Genomic DNA, 12,127 nt, shown 5'->3' with positions numbered 1-12,127 from the left:
GTTTTAGCATACTAATATTTTTTTGGTAGGTTTTTATTGATGTTGTCGTTTATAACTTAATTAAAAAGCTTAGTATTAAATACATTAAGATCATCATATAAGATTATCATATACTCTCGTCTTTTGATAAAGAACGAACAAAAAAATGAGAAAAAGGTTTCTGTCCACTGGGTTTTGTCCACTATTTGTTCACAACTTTATCCACTCCCATCTAACTGTCTTTTTACAGTATACAATATTCAATTGAAAATTTACAGTATTATTTGAAAATTTTACAGTATACGAGATTCAATTTTACAGTTATATTTTACAATATGCAAGATTCAATTGAAAATTCTACTGTATACAAGATTTAATTTTTACAGTATACAAGATTCAATTGAAAATTCTACTGTATACAAGATTCAATTTTATAGTTCTGCTGATTCAATTTTACAGTATACAAGATTCAATTGTAAATTTTAATGTTTAGAATATTCAATTTTATAGTATACAAGATTCAATTGAAAATTTTACTGTATACAAGATTCAATTTTACAGTATACAAGATTCAACCCAGTGCGGACGCTAATAATTAACTCTAACTGCCAATAACCGCTAATAACTAACTCTAACTGCCAATAACTTCCTATAACTGTAATTTTCGAAAGTACAGTTTGAAAGTACATTTATTTTGTCATATTGTGCAAGTTGCAATCTTTTTCTAACTATCATGGAACCACTTCAAATAGTTGCTGGATGTTTTGTGATTAACTGGTATATTTTATATGATATATTGTATAATTATACAGCATGTAGAAGTAATTTTACAGTATTTGCGCAAGTCAAAGCTCTGGACAATTAGACGCTTCCCAAAAAAATATAAGGTGGATTCCAAAATATACTCTTTAAGTCTTAAAAAATATTTTGAAAACAATAAAGAAAATTTTAATACTAGATTTGTCGGTAAAGGAAACAAAAATTATTATATCTGATTTTTCAAAACTATTTTAGTTAATCAGATGTATTCAATTCTAATAATTTTCATATCAGAAAGAATGTAAACGAAAAAAAATATATTATATTAAATTAAAATAGAAAACATTACGACATTGTTAATACACGGCACTAAATTATTTGTTCGCTATAATAACAAATAACTGACAACGAGCAACAAAAACATAAATATAAATAATCAATCTCTAATCTAGCGATTAAAAATAATATTTTTTTATAAAAGGTTGCATGTTCGAAACATAGATACGAGTTCTCCATAAATATTTAAACATGAAAAATTTGCCTCCCATCATTATCTCAAAGGCTCGATCTCTCAATCAGGGGCGGAACAATGTGGAGCCTAAAGGGTGATAAGCACTCCCTATTAATTGGAATTTTTTAGTTTTTTATTTTAAATTTTTTAAGTTTTTACAAAAAATTACGCTATTAGCTCCCCTTATAAAATAAAATTACATAACACTTGTTTATCTAACCTCCCCTATCTCAATTTTCTAATTTCGCCCCTGCTCTCAGCTTTATTCAAAAGAACAAAAACATCAATACACTACACATATCAACCTATTTAGAAACAACTTGAATATGCGTTGAGTTCCAATTCCAAACAATCACTTTTCAATATGAGCATCATTTGATAGTTATATCTATGAAATTTCTATCAGTCGTACATAGTGGTTTATACGACCCACATCACTACCATGCCATCGATGCCGACATCAACATTACCTCCAAAATTTTAAGGAGATCTATTTTGAGCAGACAAATTCTACTTTTCGAATTGAAATCTGCTGAAATCCACAAAGGATTTCAGGGACTCTGAAATTCCAAATCCAACCATTTAAATTTTTTCATACACGAATCTCAAAGTAGACAGAATTTTATGCACAAATCACGAAATATATAGATGGTTGGATTGGGAATTTCATGGTCCCTGAAATACCTATGAATTCCAGCAGATTTGCACTCCTACTTTTCAGCTTAACATATTTGTTTATGAGCAAAAGTAGAGTGTGATATGCTCACCAAGAGGAATTGGCGAGCATATCTCCAAAAGACTATTGGATTGATTTCGAATTACAAATTCATACCGTTGAAATTCAAGTACTTTGTGAGTGATGTATGTGCATGTAAAATTTTTAAAGTTTCAAATTCATTTAGTACATGATTAAGTGGTTAAAAAAATAATAAAAAATTAATACATGAAATAATTAAAAAATTAACTTTTAAAATGTTCATTGTTTTGACTGCTTGACTATGTGCTAAAAAAATTCAAAACTTGAAAATTTTTACATGTACATACATCACTCACAAAGTAATTGGATTTCAACGGTTTGGATTCGTAGTTTAAAATTAATTCGATAGTCTTTTGGAGATGTGCTCACCAACCCCTCTTCGTGAGCACATCACACCCTAATTTTGCTATTTTTTCACCTTTATATTAAACTTATCCTCAATAAATTTTGTTCTATTTCATTCAATGTTGATTATATAATAGTAAAAAATGGACATATCATCGTTCAATTTCGTAAAAATCAGAACTAAGAAATGAGAATTTTGTGGAATTTGACAATCTTTACTATGCTTCTATTAATTTTTTTTATTACATTACAGAAAGCTTTGAGAAATTTACATATTTATCTGAAAAATATACAGAACCTATGATTGTCATTTGTTGGTTAGTATAAAAACAAACTGAATTATTATGTGCACAAACTGACCTCGCATCTTCAGCTTTTATTCGGATTGGATACAACGACTTTTTACCCGTTTATGATCAACCACCGCTAAGTTTTTCAAAAAAGAAAAAGAAAAAGAAGAATAAGAAGAAGAATAACTTTAACCTGTTTATGGATTGATTGCCGACATCTTAAAAATCGTTTATAAGCGGATATATTTATATTTACTATTATTCCATATTTTTTTTTTTTGAGTAAGAAATAGGAGTCAAGCTCCTATTTTATTAACCGCAATTGATTACAATCATTTAAAGGGTTTTGAGAAGGAACCCCAATGTGGATTTACAGATGGATGAAAAAAACAAAAATAGAGAAAACAAACAAGAAAAAAGAAAAAAGAGTAAAGAAAGCGAAAAATAACAAAGTACAACAAATGAAAAGGTTAATTTCTTCTTGCATATAATTCTTCAATCTTCATTCTTCATTATTCAGAAAGTGCCACTGAGATCTAACTTCTTCAACTAAATCGTTGACTGTTTTATATTATTCCATATATATTATATATGAGGAGGGTTCAAATGCTTTCATTTTTTGTGCATCCACCATGCCTCCGTTTATAAAAATGTTAATAAATCAAAATTTAAAAATTTAAACGTCAAAATAAAATCGTTAGATGTGATTTATGTTATTTCAATTTTGTTTCTACGTGAATCAATCATTTGAAAAATCAACATCTAGAAATTATCCACATTAGTACGTTTTTAAAGCTCTTGATGACAATTAAAACAAACTTGAAATGTCACAATTTTTTTTACAGATAAAATAATGTAGATCATATCCAATGGTTTTATTTTGACTTTTAAGTTTTAAAATTTTGGGTTATTAAAGTTCTTAAAAATGGAGGCATGATGGATACACAATAAATGGAGGCATTTGAACCCTCCTCGTTATATATTTAAATTTTTTTATCACCAATTAGTCAATATAATGTAATAAATTATTCACATTAAGCAATTAACCAATGACATAATATTATGCTAATTGACTGTATATATCTTTAAATATCTTTTCTGTTGTATACTATTTTTTATTTTCATAAATAACTATTTAATGAATTAAATCCCAAAACACTTTACAATAATCAATTTGATGGACAGCTAGAACTTTTGTCAATTCCAATTAATGATGTCCTCGCACAAATTTAAATGTGATGTAACAATGCCTCCAATTATTTCTCTCAAAAAAATCGAATGGTCATTCATAATTACTTATTATTATTGATTAAAATTTATTCTAGTAGGCTGCTAGTTAAAGTAACTTATATGATCAAAATAGTTTTAGATTATTATTTTTGTCAGTATTAAAAAAAATTGATAGACTTGAATTTTTTTTTTTTTAATTCGGCAATAATCAGGTTGACTTTTAATTTCTATGAAGTTCGTTGATTTTTCTGTTCCATGTTGTCATATAAAATAATAAAATTATGGAATCAGATATGGCAAATATTTAAAAAAAAATTAAGTATGATATTCAATATTACATTACTTATTTAACATATTAAAATTCATAATAGTTGAAGTACTTGATAAGATCATAATTAATCAAGAAATAATTTGAAAAAAAATACGAAATTAGTCTGGAAATAAACATTCTAGAATCAGCTGCTATAGTTCCTAGATTTTAATCCCAATTCAATTTTTTATAAAATTAGCATATCAAGCTATCATTAGGATGCATTGATGCTGAAGTTGCCACATTAACTTCTCTCAATTAGAATTTTTTTTTCAGTAAATTGAAAATCAAGTTACTCAATTATTTAATATTAACAAAGAGTTTTTCATTTAAATTTCAAACATGCAATTTCTCGCACAGAAAATATTGTCTTTGTCACTAAAAAAAGCGGATTCTTTTCTTTTAATTGGTGTCAATACTAGATCATTCGGTTTTGTGATTAAGAACTATAATTTCATGAATAATTAGGATATAATTTTTTAATCCTATATAAATCTCAATACTCCAATTATTTAGGTGTCGCTTTGTTTGAATGAGCTTCTAAAGCATTTATTAATTAAATTGTTCTCGAAAGTCTTGTTAAGGTTTAATACTTAATTAAATTTTAATCTTTGACAATTGCACTACAGAAGTATTACATTCATTAAAAAAAAATTTATATAAAATATCGACAATTATACCTCTCAATCAAAAGAGCAAATTGTTAAAATTGAATATCCTCAATTATTGTAGGAGGCTAGTTGAAGAAAAGTCAAAGGTAAGCTTTGTGAAAAATCTAGTTGTTATTTAAGACTAAGTTATTGCACCATGAGATTGATTTTTTGTTGTTGCTCTTGCTGTTAAGTATTAATATTTAGACTAATTGTTTGTTGTTATTGTTGTTATGATTAGAAATGTATACTTTTAAGTATTGTTTATTTCTCATAGAATTAAATGTGTTTAGATATAGGGACGATGTAATTAGAAAATTTTGATAAGGGTGACTGAAAATTAAAATGCACAAAATATAGTGAGTTGAATTTGAACTCAAGTCCTCTTAACTACAAAATAAAGTTTTAACCATTAGACTACAACTAAACGTTTGTTATTTATTGAGGGAGATGTATATAAAAAGTTAAAAAAAAAAACATTCAATTAAATATATATATATAATTAAAATTTTAAAATCATAAAGGTGGCTTAGCCACCTTTGACTAAGCCTTAGATCGCCCCTATTTAGATAATACGTAGATTCATTGTAACTGACATAAAATTAATTTTAACATGACGAGGGTTCAATGTCCTTTATTTTTGTGTCTCTATCATACTTCTACATTATTAATTTTTTAATATTTTTTTCTAAAACTTATATATAAAAATAAAAATTGTTAGATGTGATTTGTATTATTATTTCTACATGTATATAAGAAATTATCTCTTTTCGATTTTGTTTTTAATATATAAATCAATAAGTTTAAAAAATTAACGTTCATAAATTATTCATATCAGTGTAATTTTACAAGCTCGTGATAACAATTAAAATAAAATTGAAATGTCATAATCTTTTATATGCATAAGAAAAAAAATGATATATATCATAACTACCAATTTTATTTTGATATTTTTATTTAAGTTTTGAACCCTCATCTTGTAATATATATAACAAAATTTATTTAACACAATTTATGTGTGTAAATTGTAAAACTAAATAAAGATGTCCCTGCATTTTCTTGCATTAGAAATAGGGGTGCAAACGGATCGGATAATATCTGACCGTATTCGGATCCGTATCTGAAAATTTGATATGGATATTCGATATCTGAATATCCGTGCGGATACAGATACGAATATGGTTTTGAATTTTAATTATCCGTATCCGAATATTACATATATACCATATAGTAGGGGTAGATCCAGAATTTTTGTCAGGGGGATACTTAATCAGATTTTAATAGCTTATCGGATTTAAATCCATTAACTAATTAGGTACTCGATAAAAAAAATAATACTTTGACTTATATTTTTCAATGCTCTGACTTGTAATTTCTAATGTTTTAACTTATAATTATAATTACCAATCATAATTCAAAAACTTTATTTTGATTTTAATACTAAATTTAACCCGAATTACAAATCAAGCATCCAGAGGGGGGCAAAAGAATTTTTAGAGAGATGCAAAGTCAATTAGTACCGATAGCTCACCACTAAAACTCAAAATTCGGGGGGGGGGGGGCTACCGCCTAGTATACACTGGGTCCGCCCCTGCCATATAGTTTAATATATATTATGAAAATATTTATATATGTATATATGGATATCCGATCCATATCCATTCGTCTAATATCCGATTCGTATCAGTATCTGAAAAATAAAAGCGGATGCATGGTTGCTAAATGGCAGCTAAGATCTCAAATAATTTTTTGCTAAATGGCAGCTAAGATCCCAAGTAGTTGGTCAAAAGGTTCCAAACCGAAATATATTAATTATTGTGTATGCGATGGCCAAGGCAAGCAAAATCAAACGCGATTTGGTTCGACCGTAGTTTGGGAATATTTCAATATTTTTATGAGAGAGGGATGCTTAAAAGTTAAAAGGTCCGACCGTAGTTTTCGATGACCAGAGCATCAAAACCATTGACTAATTAATGACAGAGGACCGCTTCTTTGGTCTTTTGTGCACTTATGTCCTTTGCTTTTCTTTTTTTACATCTAATTACTAATTACATATTTCAGTGTCAATTTTAGAAGAAATGGCTCTTTCGAAATGTTTTAAGTTTTAATTAAGACATTTATGGAAATATTTTCTTATTATATGTGTAATTTTTGTTGAACTAATTATTCAATTTTCAATTGGTTATAGTTTGGTACTTTGGTGCATGGAAATTGAATTATGTATTTACTAAATCAAATTATTGACTAATCATAGTTTGACACTAGAAATAGGAAAGTCTATTTTTTTTTTTTGGTGGCATTTCCAGAGTTTTGGTTTGTTTCACAGTATTGCTTCTTGTTTCTTTAACTAATAATAACACTGAGAACGTTTAAATTTAAAAAAAAACTTTAAAATACACCATATAAATTCTAATGATATATTATTTATTAGAGGAGGATTCAAATGTCTCTACTTTTTTTGTCTCCATCATGTCTTCATTTTTAAAACATTAATAACTCAAAATTTAAATCATAAACGTCAAAATAAAACTGTTAGACATGATATATGTTATTTTCTTTATGTGCTCATAAAAAATTATCACATTTTGGTTTTGTTTATATGTTAATCAATAAGTTGAAAAATCAACGTCTATAAATTATCCACATTAGTACGTTTTTACAAGCTCTTAATGACAACCAAAATGTCAGCGGGTATCATTGACATTTCTAAAAAAACTTGTCTATAGTAGAAATTATCTAGGCATTGCTTTTTCATACCTGTTGACATCTAGATGCTGAAATTATATAGACGTTGACAAACTCAAATTATCTAAGTTTGCAGGTATGAAACCATAGTGACAAGATATCCGAATTATATTCGAATAATTATTTTTTGGGGTGATGCCGAACCGAATGCCGAATTATTCGATTGATCGAACTTTGACCGAATTAAACCCGAATAATTTATGAATTTTACGAACTTTTTCCGAATTTTACGAATTATTCACGAACTTTTCCCGAATTTTTCCAAGAACAATATATATATATATTTTTTGGTTTTTTTTTTTTGCTCCCTTGCAAAACTGAAATTTCTGATCTTAAATCTGATTCGATATTTTTTTTTATCCAACAAAAATTCTGAGTACGTCAATGCTTTCTTTGATAGATCCGTCAATGTTCTCGCACAATGTGTACATAGAGAAATCTTGGCAAGACTCTTTTCTATGGTCTTGACAAGACTTTTTAATTAATAAGGACAAAAACTATAATAAATAACAAATTGATTGCACGCGGTAAATCAGCATCAAATTGAATTGAACCACGGTACGACCAGATAAGAAGATGGGCCCACTATGAGATATACGCTAGTAGGGGTGTCAGCGGGTATGAAACAAGTCGGTATAGCTTGTTTCATACTACAGTGACAAATGAATTATTCGGATTTTGTTTGATGAGATAAAAAATTCGTGATTAAGGAATAATTCGGATATAATTAGAAAATGATTCGGAATTATCCGATAACTAATCGGATTTAAACTCATTAACTAATTGAGTATTCGATAAAAAAATAACGATTTGACTTATATTTTTCAATACTTTGACTTGTTAATTATGATATTTTAACTTATAATTCTCTAATTATTAATCATAATTTAAAAAAATTCTTTCTGATTTTAACACTAGATTTAATCTGACTTACAAATCAAATATTTAGAAGAGGGCAAATAAATTTCAAAAGAGATACAAAGTCGATCGATACCGATAGATCATCACTAAAACTCAAAATCCAAAAAGGCGGCTGCCCTTCGGATTACATATGAGTCCGCTCTTGAAAGAAAGTAAAGAAAAAAAAAGGGGGCTAAAGTTCCGATTGTTTTTGTTACCATCTTGTAAAATGAATATACACGTTAATATGGTTTTTAAATAAATTTAAAATATATAAGAAATGAAATTTAATTCTGCACTGCTATTTAGAGAAACACATTTCAATTTTTCTTTTATAAAAAATACGGTCAACTTAGTATATTAACTTTTAGGGGATATGAACAAAAAAATGGGGAGAAAGTTGCATACGATGAGGTTTTAATTAGTACACCTAACTAAAACTAAATTATTTATAGAGAATATTGTATTTTTTTTTCATAATGATTCAAATGTCTCTATTTTTTTAGTCTTTATTATGTCTTTACTTTTCAATTTTCTACTATTAAATTTTATAAAATGTACATATCAAAATAAACCATTCGATGTGATTTATATTATTTTCTCTACATGTATATTAAAAATTATTACCTTTCAATTTTAGTTTTATATGGATCAATAAGTTGAAAAATCAACATACAAAATTTATGCACATCGATGTATTTTTGGAAGCTCTTGGTACTCATCAAAATAAAATCAAAATGTCATAATATTTTACGTATGTATAGATAAAATGATATAGATCATATCTAATAGTTCACTTTGACAAAGTTTTAAATTTTAAGCTATTATAGTTTTAAAAATAAAGACATTTGAACCTTCTCATATTCTTGTAAAATTAATTTTAAATGATTACCTGATAAGCAACTATATTTAAATAAATATATAATATTAAAATAATATAGAAAAGGTCTGATATAAATTATGACCAGACAAGTAAATAAAGATTCCAAAATAATTGATTAATTTATCTATGGTGGATGCATAATTTCTGTCAATTAGAAGTAGAAATGAGGTTCAGATAGCTTATCGGATTCAAATAATCTCATTTATGAGTGCGTGTGTAAATTTCTCTATTATCCAATTACGAACTCCTCGTAAAAAACCTTCAAATCTGATTTAGTTTGCATATTTTTTTTATCGGACTAACATCGCACAAAAAATAGGACCTATTTTTGAAGTATTTAAAAAAAAAAAAATATGAAGATGTCAAAAAATTAATCTTAATCTACGTTAGAAATTGATATTAAGAAAATATATATAGCTAAAATGTTAGAAGCAGACTAAAGAAAACTAAAGATATTGTAGAACGACATCAAATCTAAAATTTAATTCATTTGAAGCCGATTTAACACTGAAACTAGCATAATTGAATTACTTAATTAGTGTAGTTACTTATGAACAGGGTCGGAACTAGAAAATTTAAATAGGGAGACTAATTTATAAAATGTAATATGTGAAAAAGACAAAAAATAATGTATTTAGTGAAAATTAAACCCATGACCTTACACATATTAATTAAAACTCAAACCACTACCAACGCACATTTGTTATATCATAAGAGGGGCTAGGCTATATAAAAGTTCAAAAAATTCAAAAATTTAATTAAATTTTAATATACATAACTAAAAAATTTAAAATCATAAAATGACTTAGCACATCTGACATATACATAGATCCGTCCTTTCCGAAAGCAACCCAGAGAAATTAATGCATCTAAAATCTAGAACAAGTACCGTAGAAAACATTTTTTTTTTTAGAACTGACAAGTGAAATTCATTGAAATAAAAGAAAACATTTTTTTTCCAATGCACCCAGAGAAATTAATGCATCTAAAATCTAGAACAAGTACCGTAGAAAACACTTTTTTTTTAGAACTGACAAGTGAAATTCATTGAAATAAAAGAAAACACTTTTTTTTTTCAATGCACCCAGAGAAATTAATGCATATAAAATCTAGAACAAGTACCGTAGAAAACACTTTTTTTTTTAGAACTTGTTAGAAACTGACAAGTGAAATTCATTGAAACAAAAGGTTTTTTCAATGGTTTGTAGTGGGAACGCATGTTGTTCCTTCCCGTGTCAAACTAGGAGTGCTTTTGAAAAAGTAGCATGAACAATTTTACAAATACACAATGGTTAGATCGATGGCTTGTGTTTGCTTACAGAATAGTTCATCTTTTTAGAGTGGAATAATAGAGAATTAGAAGAAGATAGATTCTTATTCCTCGCTGTTTAATTTTTCTTTGGCAATAATAAAATAATAGAATAGTGGAATGTAACCTACTTGGTCCATGTACAAGGCACTTTTCACTAATTTAACCAACTTACAAAAAGTAAGTGTTATAATTCAAGTTTCATTCTAATTCTAGCATTTCACTTTACCACAATTCTATTAAATTTCATCTCCATTATCATAATTTCACATTTTCTCTCTTTTATAGATTCTAAGAAAAACTAAGTACCGTTAACGGTAATTGCCGCCAACCTTAAAAAAAATAAAATAAAGTATACTATTGCTGGGGCAAAACACAGTGATGGATAAAGGTAGCTAAGCCACCGCTATAAATTAAAATTTTATAGTTTGGTCCATTAAATTTTGTAAATTTTATATGCATTATTACTTTTTAACCCCGTTATAAAATGAAATTACACTATATTTAATTTTCCAGCCCCCTAATCTCTATTTTCTAGTTCCGCCCCTGTTAACTATTGCTAATATGGGTGGATCTAAAATCAATCCATGTGTGACTTAGCTATCGATCTCTATAAATTAAAAATTAATACTTTTATCGTTTATATATTATAAGTACTTATACGTTTAACCTCTTTATAAAAATAAATTTACATTATATTAACTTATTCACGCGCTCTCAATTTTAATTTTCTAATTTCGCTTCTTATTTCTAACATTCTGTGCTCATTTACCAATAACAAATTCAAATTTAAAATACCTTGAAGTTTTATTGTTGTATCCATTTTTGCGATTTTTTTTTATAAAACATAATTAAAAATATAAAAATATAACAAAAGAGGTGATTGGATGTTTTTTTTTTTAAATCATCATTTACGTATGAGATATTAGTTACACCATAAGAGCAGAGGCAAAGTCACTCTAAAAAAATGGCAATCTGTCAGCCCCTTCTAGCTCTAAAGGCAGACGACTACTTCATGTCTCGTACCACATCCGGTACTCAACCATCTATTAAGAGTGCTTTGCATACAAAAGAAGAAAAAGAGAAGGTTGATTTAGCAATGTCCAAGTGAATGATTAATGCCGGAGTGTCTTTTTTTAAGAATCGTAACTTTTAGTCTTTAAATTTAGATGCTGGTTTATTTTCTTAGTCATTTGAAATGTTAAAACTTTATTTTTGATGCATGAGGCTACTTGAGGCATGTGAGACTATTTGTAACAATAGACCTTTTTTGTTTTTTTGTTTTTTATTTTTACTTTGAAATGATATTTTGGTATTGTTAATTTTCTCTTATGTTATTGACGTGTATTGAAGCAACCAGTTGTGATTTATTATAAATAGAAAATGTTGTTGTGTTTTTGCAAGTTTTTATTTTCTGATGTTTGATGTTGTGATTTGCTTTATGTGCGTTGTTTGGTCA

The sequence above is a fragment of the Carex rostrata genome, chromosome 25 (assembly GCF_964058835.1).
Source record: "Carex rostrata chromosome 25, lpCarRost1.2, whole genome shotgun sequence".
Classification (NCBI taxonomy): Eukaryota; Viridiplantae; Streptophyta; class Magnoliopsida; order Poales; family Cyperaceae; genus Carex; species Carex rostrata.
The sequence above is the reverse complement of the archived record's forward strand: the minus strand, read 5'-3'. Positions refer to the sequence as shown.